Below are 13527 nucleotides of genomic sequence, written 5' to 3'. Positions count from 1 at the left end.
TCTTGTTCAGTGGAAGAACCAAGGCATATTTACATGGAAATGCATATGATTGTGATTCATTTGAGACATTAAAATTGTGTGAATGAAAATATATTAGAAAGGGAAGACCTAATGGCAACAGAGAAATAAACTGGAAGCAGAAATCTCTTTCAATCTACAGACAAATAGGCTAACTATTTTAAAATATGATAACTTTAAAAATATTTAAAAGGAACCAATATCTAAAGATCATTATGAACATTTTAACATCTGTCCTGTCTTAATTTTGCTCTTCTGAATATCAGCCATGTTGCTGAGTTTTCAGAGCTAACCATCAGATTTTCATAATTGTTATAAATGAATGCTCCAATTTATTAATTAAAGAAAATTTATTAAATGGTCCAAATAAAAATTTAGAGAACAACGAAAAAGCCACCATCCAAGAAAAGGTCAGTGCCGAGCCCGGGTATCGGCGTTGGGTGAGACACAGGTTTGACGGCTACAGCAGAGGGTCTCCTATGCTTCACACTGACTGTCCTGTACGAGTGATTTTTATATGGTTTTTCTTGCCCGAGGCAGAGTCCCTTTTCTTCCTTTTCAGACTGCACATATTCATGTGGAGTTCTTTCTCTGTGGCAAGTTGAACAAAACATGTCCAGAGAGTGATGAGCACCCATGATCACGTTCCTGGAATCTGGCATTGAGATGTATCTCCCCGATGGCTCCGGCTATCTCAATCTCAGATATTTTTCACATATTCATCGTCCGGGCATTCCTCAGATCACCTTGATGGATGATCCATCTCCAGGCTGGCCATGTTAATTTGATTGTAAATGAGGTTCTCACTCCCTTGTCCAGGTGGTTTCAACATTGTTTTGCAATCCCTGTCACTGGCTTGCACATTTTAAAAATTTCTTATAAGAGTATATCTTAACAGTACATAATTATAAAATATACGACAATTTTATTTGCATGAATTATCACATACACATATAACATAATCTTCTTACATGAGGAGAAGTATTGATTTCCTTATTTATCATCTGATTTTTTTTAATGTGTAGAGTAAGTCAACATAGAATGAATCTAGAATTCACTGCCACAAGGTGCCACTAGGCTCAGTGGGCTTCAAAGAATGATTATGCATTTAAATACATAATGAGAACTTCTGTGATTTCACTTCTCATAAGAATGATCCTATGATCACACTTTCTTTTCTTTAAAAGATAAAGCATGACCCCTAAGATTCAAAGTAGAAATCTGGTTTGCATTGTGAAGATACTTGTCCTACAGACACATTAATCCTCCTCTTGATTTCTCACCTTTTTCTTTGAAAAACTACAGATTTAATACTGGATTTGATATATCACCAGTGTGATAAGGAAATGAAAATTCTGGTGTTCCTATCACATTAATGTGCATGCTCTTTTTAGGACAGCAATTTGGATTCTTTGTGTTGTGTTTGTTCCTGCTGGTATTTCTTTGGATAAGATTTCATAGTGGTGTGTATTGAATCTCAAAGTTATCAGTGCAACCCTGTATCCCCAAACTCAATACTCCAGATTATATTAATTTTTAGAATTGAATAATTTGCACTGATTTTTTACAGGTTACATTGCAGTACTTCATGAAAAACATCAGGGCCTACATTTACTATGGCATCAGGGCAGAATACTATGCACTACTCAGTAAGGAGATTCAGTGCTAAAATCTGAGATTTCCCATTTTTTGGGGTCTGATTTTCCATGCCGCTTAGTTGGTATAGATGAGGTTTTACCTGTGGGAGATAAGGCACCAAATTTGAACTCAGATTAATTATACTCTGTAAAACCTTATTCAGAGAATGACAATGTGAATATCTGAATTATGTTATGGAACATAGTAGTACATACACAAATAATAAATTTAGAAGGAACGGTTTTCAACAGTGTAAAATTATAAGGAACCTATCTTTTTCTTTTCCTTTTTTGTCTTGTTTTCTTGAAAAGGTTTTCACCATACACCATATGTGGTTATGTGCATAATAAACTGATTGCTATTCCTTTATTTGATGGTACAAGCATCCACTACAGAAGACAGAATTCCAAACTCTACCTTTTCTCTTTGATAAAAACACATATATCTTGCTCCTTTATGTAATATGTGTTGCAGTTCCTTTGCTTCTTCACCAATGAGAGTTTTTCTTCCTATATTTTCTGTTTTTTTAAATTTCTAGAACAGAAACCCCTCCCTATAAAACATCCCTAGAGATACTATGAAATCACCTGAAAAAATAAATGTTATCATGTTGTCCTTGATATTTTTTGTCACTCTAGGCATAGGTGAACTGTATCATGCCAGGGAAGAGTACTGTGAAGAACTACCAGCAGAGGATATCCCTTCCAGAATTTCCAGGTTGGGGTGCATAAAACAGCTGATCCATCCCTTTCTTTTTGCTTTGCACTCAGGAGAGTGGTTTGTGGAAGAATGGGACTGTAGCATTCCCCACAGCTGTGTGTGCATCCTTGCATCAATTCTTCTGCTTATTTAGGGAGCAAGCTGCCCCTAGGAATTGCCTCACTAGTTTGTGCCTGACTATATAGAATAGACAAGCTTCTTGTGGTTCTATGCTGATGAGGAAGGAATGGTTATGAATCGAGTGCTGAATTAAACAAATCCCAGTAATTGAAAATCAATATTTTTCTCAAGCTGCCATCTGCAGGTGTTTAGCTGCAGACCGCTGATGCAGTAGCTGAGCCTTACGCATGAGATGCTGAGACACTGCTGGGAATTAATTGGTGAATTAATTAGAATACAAAATGAGCAAACAGAATGAGGTTCAGGAAACAGGTCTATCTGTGTGGATATTTTCACCATAGGAGTCTCCCTTTACCCTGCTGGGCTCATGGTGTCTATCTATAATCCCAGGGTAAGAAAGTTCAGAGCAGGCAGTGCTCTGAAATAGCTGTCAGCACTTTACTTAAACATTGAAGACTGTCATAACCTAATCCTTTGCTTGTATAGCATAAGTCCCTTTCAGGCATACTGAATAAAGTTAACAGTCACTTACATGAAGGAAGTAGATTGTTCTGTAAAGCATAAACATCTTTAAATTCAGTTTTTAAATTCCCTTGCAGCTGGTTTACATTTCTTTGTAGAAGAAAAAAGAAAAAATGTATTTATCATTTTGCCAGATACTTCTGAGAATGATAGCATTACAACTGCAGGTGTGCAGATGCCAATTATGTCTTTTGTAGGCTAGATAAAGGAATAGCAATAGTGTGATGTTTGTAAATATTTACCGCAACTTAATTCAGTATTTCTTTACCAAGTTACTCATCCAGACTAACAGACATATTTAGAGTTTGTGGAAAAGAGGCCTTCTTTTTTTTCCCCTTCTCCTATCATTCACATAGTTCATCTGTTTCACTTCCTTTTCCAGCATCTGCTTGTCACCTACACTTACTGGTTCCTGAGCTACATTTCTGACTGCTTTCTGCAGGATTCAGTAAGGCTCTTGCAGCCTTCGGTGTCATGCTCTGCTCTGCCTCTTCCAGGATGTACTTCACACCCTATAAGTAGGGAGAAATCAGCAGCATGAGGTAAAGCACTAAGGGCACTAAGGATCTGCTTGCAATAGATGAAAAAGGTTCACAATGCCCCACTACCTGAAATAACTCGGGCTTCTAAGGTTTATGTAAACAGCAGAAAAACAGTTTTTGAAGGTACTTTGAATTCTGTTTGTATCCAAATGACTGAAAGGTGCAGGTTGAGACATAAACTGAATGAGGAGAAAGGATTATTACAATGTAGTAGCAATAAACACATAATAATGCACCTCATTGCAGCTGTGTCAAAGATTTTAGAAAGGCAGAAATAAATGAAGGAGTAGAAAAGATGAGAATATAAAAGATTATTTAGCAAAATGAAGAAAATTCACAGGAATATTTACAAAGATCTCTTGCCTTCATCCCTTAAGGGATAAAGCCTCCTAGCTGCCCTAGCTGCCATGTGGACTACACAAAATCTTGCCTTGGAGAGCAGACTTTAGTTACCTCACATCCAAAATCAGAAGAGAGAAGAAAGAGCTACTACAGATGAAGAGAGAAAAATAAATTAACCCAGGGAATTATTTCTAGGCAAAGAGAGTCCTCAAGCACATAAATCATCCAGTCTTCCTTGGCTGTATTAGTCAGCACACACATACACTTCTGGAGCCTGCCTCTGCATTAAACTTCTGCAGAGGGAATACCAGACAATTCAAGACCTGTGTAGGGTAGAAACTTGGCAAAGAAACATTTTACTATTCTTAAAAATTGATTCATAGAGATACTAAAATTAGATCCTCAAAATCCTGTGCTTGGCTCAGCACTGGCTGTCATACTGAGAGTCTGAGTCTGATAGGGAACTAACTGCTGAAGACCCCAGATATCTCGATGGTGTATACATCATGCATGAACTTAAAAACCCCATAGTGTCTGCAGATGTTGTCTCCAGCTACAAGCATTGCCGAGAAAAACCAGAGGCTGAGATGTCTAATGTCCCATTTGACATGGTCCATCCTAATCAGCGAGTCAAGACTTTGTAAACAGCCATTGGGAATTCTAGGAAAGAGAGAAAAGATCTGAACTTTTGTTGAACTGATACCATAGAACTGTACAGCAACCAGGCTGTTTTCCCCAAAAACCATAGCCCAACACTGGCTTATTGTGCCTTTGCTACATCAACCAGATATTTTGCCTTTTATTTGATGTTACTATGTTTGAATAATTATTTTTATTAGACTTTGTATCTATGTAACGGAGTTGTGCCATAGGGGCTCATTGACAAAAAATTCTCTTCCCCTTGTTCAAAAAACTCCCGATACTATCTTGCTGCTAGACTTCAACAAAATTTTAGCTACAGCTGTCATATTATAGTCATCTTGAAGATGACACCAACAGTTTACATGTAGCATTTATGAAAGACCAATTTCTAGTTTAGCTTTTTGAATTTCTGAATATTTTGCTTAAGAAGTCAGCTGTCTTCCTGACTGTGCCTTTCATGTTCTCACATTGGATTCCTTCAAAACACAGTACATTTTGAACTGCTAGTAATGTGGTCAATGCAGCAGACATTACCTTGCCTGAGCTATTTTCTGGTGTGGGTTGTGTGGGCAATGCCCTTTTAAACAGCATCCTTAAAACAGTAGACCAATAACAATAAGAAAATGCTCTTTTTGGCTTCCATCTGACCTTTCTTCACAGGCTTCATAAGAGTTTTCTGTACCATGGTGACAACACAGGCATTGACATAATTACACTTCAAACACAGAATTGAAAGTAACAATTCAAAAGGTATTCCTATAATGCTTTTCATGTTTGAATCAATAGCCACTTTTGATTTCTGATGAGAAAATATTTCATTTCCAAACACTCCGCAGAGATGAAATTTTTACTACTTATTATTCTGTTCTCTTTTCTTTGCCATCCTTATTAAAAAAAAAAAGAGATATCATCAGCCCTCTTCTGTGACCCTTCTCCTCATCAGTCATCTAAATCACACTATATTCTGCTTTTTAAAAAACAAATGGTTGAAGAGACAGAAGCAACCTCAGAAGAAACTGTTTCAGTGAGATTGGGAAGTGGGGGGTGATAATAGACGATCCCAAAACAAATCGAAACACATGAAAACTCTAGCAATGCCACAACAACTGCTGAGGGCTGTATTCAGAGTGTATTCAGAAGCACAAAAAATTTAAGATCTAATTAATTGCAGTGTTAAGTCTGCTTGTCTAAATTTCCAGTGTAGTAACCTATTTTATATGACAGTGTCTGTCTGTAAAACAGACTTTCACAATGTGCTAAGTGACAAAAAACAACCTGGCAAAACATGAGCCTGCCAATTGTATCCTATAAAATGATTAAATAAAAATGACATTACAGGGTTCTATATTCCTTTTCCTACTGATTTGCTGCTCAAATTTGCTCTGCTTTCCAACAAAAAAAAAAAAAAAAAAAAAAAAAAAAAAAAAAAAAAAAGTCGTTATTCCACCCTCCACCTCCCAGTAGCCAGTTCTATAAGCACTCCGTAGAACTGGGAATTCATCCAGGATTGTGTTTTGATTTAGATACTGCCTTCAACAGTGTTAGTAGTGCAGGTGCTGCTGGCCAGATTAGGTCTATCGGGACACCTGTACAGTCCCTTATATTTTCATTATGCTCTTAGTAACACCTCTGTGAAGGTTTCCCCATGTAGGGAGTGTAAAATCAGAAGACTGTGGGTTTGCATGAATGTAGCCAGTGATTTCAGGCAGACAGCTGTGTTCAGGTGTTGTAAAATATGAGATAAAATGAACCAACCCTGACCACTATATTCAGGGTTTGTTTGTAAAGGAAAAAGAAATGGAAATCTATTTACCTTGAAATGGTGGCACATCACAGCCAAAAATATAGAAACCTGATATGCCTTTTAATCACCTGTATTTGTAAGGCAGAAACACAGATGGTAAGAATGCTAAGAGAATATTTCTTGGGATTAATATTTGCTGCAGGTATTGCTTTTTATTCTACAAAAGACTGATTTTTGAATTCCTAGATGTTAACTTAAAAGTTCTCTTAGAATCATCCATAGACTATCTATACAAGCTATTGTAATATTTTCTATTTTTCTGATTCGAAGTGCTCAACCTTTTAACAAACTTTGAAAAATGGCACTCAGCCACACCAGATCCCTTTGTTTGTGGTTATGGTCAGACTTATTTGGATCTAGTGTCTGGATGCTTCTTTCAAACACCTAAAGGTCTTGTCCTGTGTTATATTCACATAATATGAGACTATCCATAATGTTACTCTTTCACTGAATATAACAAGATTTCTGCTACAAACCAAGTAATAAAAAACTCTTGAATGTGGACAGAAGGGAACATATTGGTCAAACAGTAAATTCTTGCAGATAAGGTATTAGCTGGAAGTTTTGCTACATTTAAATGATCATATATGTAAAGTAATTTGTGAAAATATTCATAAGTAATAAATGCTTCAGTCAGTCAATGCAGCAATACCCTTTTGTTTGTCAGTAGACCATAACTCCTCAAACCAAAAAAAACATTCTGCAAACTTTTTCTTAGTTATTCAAAGCATTGCTGAGCCAAGACATTGTTTTAACTGCCCATGTATCATAAACAGTTAAATTTAGATATGTCAGCATTTTGATTTGCTCAAGATACTACCCAGTATCTTAGAATGTTTTCAGAATAAGAGACTCTTAATTCAAAAGACTGCTGACAGAACTGACATGAGTGGATCACATCAAGCACAATATGTTTTTCCTTATTTGGAACAGTACGTATTGTTTTTCTTCTTCTGTGGATGTTTATTTGAAGGATGAATAGGTCACTCTTAGCAGGAGAGCTCATCATATGAGTGCCAGATACAGAGGACAGATGAGTCAGTTCCACACAGACTACAAATTATGCATGCAAGATAAAACTATATTCATATTTGCATTTGACCTAAACTTCAACTTTCAAAAATAAGTTTAAAAGAAATTATTCTGAAATTCAAAACTTGTTTTGCAGAAAGGAAGCAGTTCAAGCAACACAGCTGAAGAACAAAGTCTCTGCTGGTAGGAAAAGAACACATTGAGAATGAAATACTGTACATCAGTGTGCATGAACTCAAGCCTGTATTTAATATACATTTTGAAATGTGTTTATCTGATGCATGATTGATTGATACTGCTGCAGTGTTCGAATTTCAACCACTGTCCAGTCACTGCTTGTCATTGTAATATATGGCTTGGTGTAAAAAAAAAAAACACATTTCTTTGTGGATGACAGTACAAAACTATTATTTTTAATTAAATCTGCATATTTTGGTTACAGAACTGTTACTGACTGCTTTTCTCAATATGTACAAAAGAACATGAGGTGGGAAAGTCACACAGCTCCTTACAGGAACTGCAGTAAAGTCTAAAAAAAGAAAGCTGCAGTGAATAAAAGCACAATGCTGAATATGACACTCATATCTGTATTCTCTCTTCACTGTCTAAGAAATGGGAACTACTGGACATATGACCCAATATTTCTTTGCTGTTTTGCTCTAATAAAGGCATTATATTATTTGCAACATGAGCACAGATTTCAGAATCATAACAGATGATGAATAGTATACAAATAAACATGAAAATAGGCAAGGGATATTTGCAGCAGTGTTCCCGGGCGATGGGTATTCTAATGTGCACGTGTAAACCAATTAAAATGAAGCCACATGTACTAACCATATCAGGAGAAAGGCTAGTGATCTTGCAAATAGTCTCATGAAATAAAAATGTCTATTTGACTGTTGGGGAGGCTGTTGTCTGGGGGAGTGAGGGGAGAAGAGAAAGTATTAGTCATTTTACTATGTCAGCTAATTATACCCATTCTTACCCCATTTAAAAGTAATTGGGAATGGAAATGTGGCTTCCCTAAATGACCTACATTACCAACAGTTCTCTGTATTCCTCCTGGGCAGAGCATTTTAATAATTGCAGAATTCCAGACAGTGCTGTGACTTCATTAGGTCCACAGTTGTGGTGGGATATGCCCTTAACAGACTGGCAGTGACCATAATCTCATGTAAGCATACAAGGGTCCTTCTAACCCACTTGCTTAGCAAAAGCCAGAGAGACCTCAACAAATCAGAGGGCTGGGGAATCACCAGCCATATGACGTTCAACAAGGGAAAGTGCCAGACTCTTTCCAGGGCAACGCTGGATGTACAGACAGCTGGAGAATGAGAGGCTGGAGAGAAGTGCCACAAAAAGGGACCTGGTGGTCCTGGCCAATGGCAAGTTGAACATGAGTCAGCAGTGCCCTGGCAGCCAGGAAGGCCAACTCTGTCCTGGGGTGCATCAGGCACAGCATCGGCTGCTGGGCAAGGGGATTGTCCTGGTCTTCTCTGCACTGGGGTGGCCTCACTTCGAGTGCTGGAGGCAGTTTTGGGTGCCACAACATAAAAAAAGGCATCAAACTATTAGGGAGTGTCCAGAGGGCAACAAAGATGGTGAAGGGCCTTGAGGGGAAGCTGTGCGAGGAGTGGCTGAGGTCACTTGTCTTATTTAGCTTGGAGGAGACTGAGGGGAGAGCTCATTGCAATTACAGCTTCCTCACAAGGGAAGAGGAGGGGTAGACACTGATCTCCTCTCTGTGGTGACCAGGGACAGGACCCAAGGGAATGGCCGGAAGCTGAGTCAGAGGAGTTTTAGGTTGGATATCAGGAAAAGGTTTTTCCCCAGAGGGTGGTTAGGCACTGAAAGAGGCTCCCCAGGAAAATGGTTACAACACCGACCCTGAGAGAGTTCAAGGGGTATTTGGACAATACTCCTGGGCACATGGTGTGACACCTGGGGGATGGTGTTCTCCTGGGCCAGGACTTGGACTTGATGTTCCTGATGGGTTCATTCCAACTCAGCTTATTCTGTGATTCTGTGATCAGCATGCCGTGCAAGTGTTGCTAGCTCGCCACACATCTACTTAGCATATTAAGGAGATATGACCTGGTCAGTGGTCAGATCAATAACTAGGTGCAACATGGAGATGCTAGCATCTTCAGGAGAGAGCATTTAGACCCAAAATCACGTGGTGTGGTTTGGTTTGGTTTGGTTTGTATTTTTGAGTTGCTAATAAAGCCAATTCCACCTTTTAAATGAATAAGTTAGATTTTATTTTGAATGTGTAATCTTTGTCTGGAATAGGATCAGAAGAGCAGCTGCCAATTAAAATTGTGCTTCTTAGAGAAAAAAATAATCCCTGACACAATTTATAAACCAGAGATAATTCTAGTGGGAACTTTGGAAGAAGGGGTGTTGCTGAGAAGAGACAAGTGGGAAAAAGAATGAGTTCCAGAATGATTGCTCTTGAATTGATGGTGTTGTAAGAGCAAGATATGCTAGCTGAATCCCATCTTCAACTCCTGTTTCCAAACAGATAGAAAAATTGAAGATTATGACTTTCCAAAGGATTATATAAGCATTCTCCAGCAGGTAATGTTAGTTAAGTTGTGCTGTGCCCTGTTTGCACTGATGTCAGCAAGTGTCATCTCTGTACGCATAATTTGGTTGAAAATGGTCACCACCTCTGTGCTGACAGACAGCATCTCCAAAGGACATTCATAGGACATTCATACATCCAGCTAGTTTATTTTGGTGATCATATCGCTTAAAATGAAAACGAAAAAAACAGTGGGAAGATTTATTTTCAGTCTTTCCTTTCTTTCATAGTTTTTCTCAACTGTATAACTTATACCCTATTTTTTTGTTCTAATTTTAAGTACATATGGACATGACAGATTTTTAATGAACATCTCAGTGCCTGAATACCTGTTTCTGACACTTTCATACAACATCCCATGGAGAAGAAATAGGCCTTAACATATGTGAAAAGCTGAAAGAGTAAGTGAGAAGGCATTCCAAGTAGATACAGCTCTCTTTTCCAGAGCTGTAAACAGGTTGGGTAAAACTTTAAAGTAAAATAACTTTACCTCCTGCTTGTTTTTTGCCTCACTTACTGGTAAGATTGCATAACAGGACTAGTCACTGCAAAGCAGATTTCTTTTCCAACAGTCTGCCTCTTAACAGGTTTGGAGTTTTGTTTATTTGTCAGTTTTTTGTGTGTTTATTTACTTGTTTGTTTGTTTGTTGAAAAAAAAAGGAATGAGACAAATTTCTTTTAAGCCCTATGATAAGTAAGTTCATAAGTAAGTCTGATAGTCTTTTTAAATTCCTTTTCATATACAAATCTTTCAAACCTTTCAACTCCCTTTGGTGTCTGGCTGTAAACAGTAACGATGTTTGCTGCTGTATGTAGTGCTATATGCTTCTGCAGTCCTTGAAACTGTAGAAAAAATAGTTCTTCTAAATTTCTGTTTGCAAGAAAAAATGAAACATCTGCTAAACTTGAATGTGTGGTTGGATGTGCTTAGCAACAGAGAAATTTAAAGTGAAAAATCTACAGGTCTGGTCAGTATCCATGCTTGCAGGTCACTTCTGTCACATAGCCCTTAATTAACCCCAGGTTAAAGAACCATTTAGCACAGAGCTGTGGTTACTTTCCCAGTGTCAAATGATTTTATTTGGAAGAAATTGCCATAACCCTCTTTTTATAGAACAAAGAAGACACTAAGACAGGAAAAGAACATACTTCTCACTGCCTTTTCGCCCCTCACACTGGGTTACAGCAATGCTGTGAGGTACAGAGAGGAGTGAGTGACATTTGTATGGTAGATGTCTATGAGCGAAACAAAAATAATTTCTGCATTTGTGAGGAAGGTGCAGTGTGCATAGCTTACAATGGGGCTGCTTTTATGAATAAAACAATGTTTCTGCAGTTTCAAGGGCTTTTGATTCCATAAAGCCTTCTATGAACTGTCCAGGGTCTCAGTGAAGTTCTTCCCATCTCACGTCCCTGCGCAAATCTGGTGTAAAAACCAGCTTAATAAGGCCATTTAAGGAAATACTATACAGTGAGCATGGATATGGCTTTCCTTCATCTTCTTTTAACACAGGGTTAGATACTTTGTTGGGGCTTACTAATGCATTTCCAGAGTCACTGGAGTTTTGTCTGTCTTCTAGCACAGACATCCCATCTCTGTCAGCACTGGGAATAGTCTACACCACGCCTGCAAGGGTAGCCCATTAGGAACAAGAATAAATTGATTAGGAATCTGTTCACCAACACAAAACACTTGGAATAAGCCTCTACCATGATTTTATGCCAAAACTCACATTGAAGTAGGACAAAGATTAGACCAATAGTTAGGTAATGGATCTGTGGTAAGCAGTCATTCAAAGTGTTTAAACTGACTGTTGTTTACTCATTAGTCTGTTTTGTTTTGTTAGTCTTATGAAATCTAGTGAGCCAAAAGTAAGCAAGCAAACAAAATATTATTCCCTAACTAATAGTGAACTTCCATACTTTGCTGTTGGCTGAATTGCTCACTGCATAAAATAATATTGGCTGTGATAACAATGAACTCGATAATGCTTATAGTGCAGTCTGAATTTTTAAAGCACTTTTTATTAAGTTTTCCTGTTTCCTAAGTGTCAGGATATTTGGAAACACCACTGTTTTATTTCAGGCCTCCTGATGTGAATTTGCATTGAAATGCAACACTGTGGTGTGATGATGTGCATCAGAATGTGACTATATGATGCAAAAATGCAATGTCATCACCTGATGGCATGCTCTGAGGCATAAATACGAATGTTGTGCTTCAGCAGTGCAGACCTACAGTCTTTTCCCTCTCCCCATAAGATAAATCCAGAAGGTATCGCTCATGTTTCACACTGAGCACATTGCCTGGAGGATGATGTCGTGGCAGTGACAGAGAACAGAGTGGAGAAAAGAGCAGAGGATGCATAACAGGTGGCTGAAGTGTGTACAAATGTGTGTTGAAATGATTTGCAATGACTGCTGGATATTAAAGAACGTAATTGAAAAACAGAAGGTAGCATTTTAAAAAATGTTGAAATAACTATGTCCCCTCTTCCAAGGGGTGCTTATTCCAAGTATGTCTAGATTGCAGTGGCTGCTGCCAGGGAATTGTACTTATGTTGCTAAAGTGCAAAGCATAAAGTACAAAAATACTTAGTTCTAAGTGTTGTCTACCTTGAACCTTCAGGCTATTGCTTGCCAGAAAGCAGCAACCAAAGCTGGTTCAGATATAGTGAGCATAACAGAATATTAACACTACTCTACTAAATGTAGCAAATGTAAACTTTACTAAATGTGTAAAATGCTTCCTCAACTCAGTAATATGGGCAACTAGGACTATAGTTATTTAGTAAGACACTTTTTTAAATGTTCCCCAACATCAGTATTTCTAATGCTGTTGTAGGATCTGATCTGCAGCACTCTTTAAAATGTTTCTGAAGGAAATGTTGTGTATAGATATTAATGTCTTCTTTAAAATATAAGAAAATAAAAATCTGGGGAATAAAAATGTCTACTTATGTTATTAAAATTAATTATTTACAGGGAATTTCTCTATTGAATATATAATTATATATATTTAATACTGAAGATGTGAGATCTCAGATAAGTTGTTTTTTTTTTTCTGTTATTGAAACTTTAGCCAACTTGGTGGATATTTCCTTTCTTTCAGAGTTTTCCCAGCTGAGTTTTCCCAAGGTCATCTGTTCTAATTAAAATGCAGTTTTCATAGTTGGTTGATGAAACTGTGAGTCATTAAAGCCTTAAAATGTGTAATATCATCCTTAGTAACTCTTACCTTTTCACATACTTCATGAATATCTCTTTCTCTTCTTTCTGCTGGAAAAAAAAGGGTATGAACATGATGATAAGGAAAGTCTTGGAATTTTTTTCCTCTGTCATATATACCCATATACCTGTGGGTATTTTTTTCCTCTGTTCCCTTTGCTCCTGCCAAGCTGTATTATACATCTGACTTTTTTTTTCCTCTTGAAATTAATATTCTTAACTAGCTTTATCTTCTAGCCAAGCTATGTTATATCAAGCACTGTACAAGTCCTCAAAGGACCTTATAGCTTTTTCTGCAAAAGTATACTGTTGGTTAAGAATGTTACCTG

This window comes from Anomalospiza imberbis, chromosome 3, assembly GCF_031753505.1.
Source record: "Anomalospiza imberbis isolate Cuckoo-Finch-1a 21T00152 chromosome 3, ASM3175350v1, whole genome shotgun sequence".
Classification (NCBI taxonomy): domain Eukaryota; kingdom Metazoa; phylum Chordata; class Aves; order Passeriformes; family Viduidae; genus Anomalospiza; species Anomalospiza imberbis.
Note: the sequence above shows the minus strand (reverse complement) of the source record.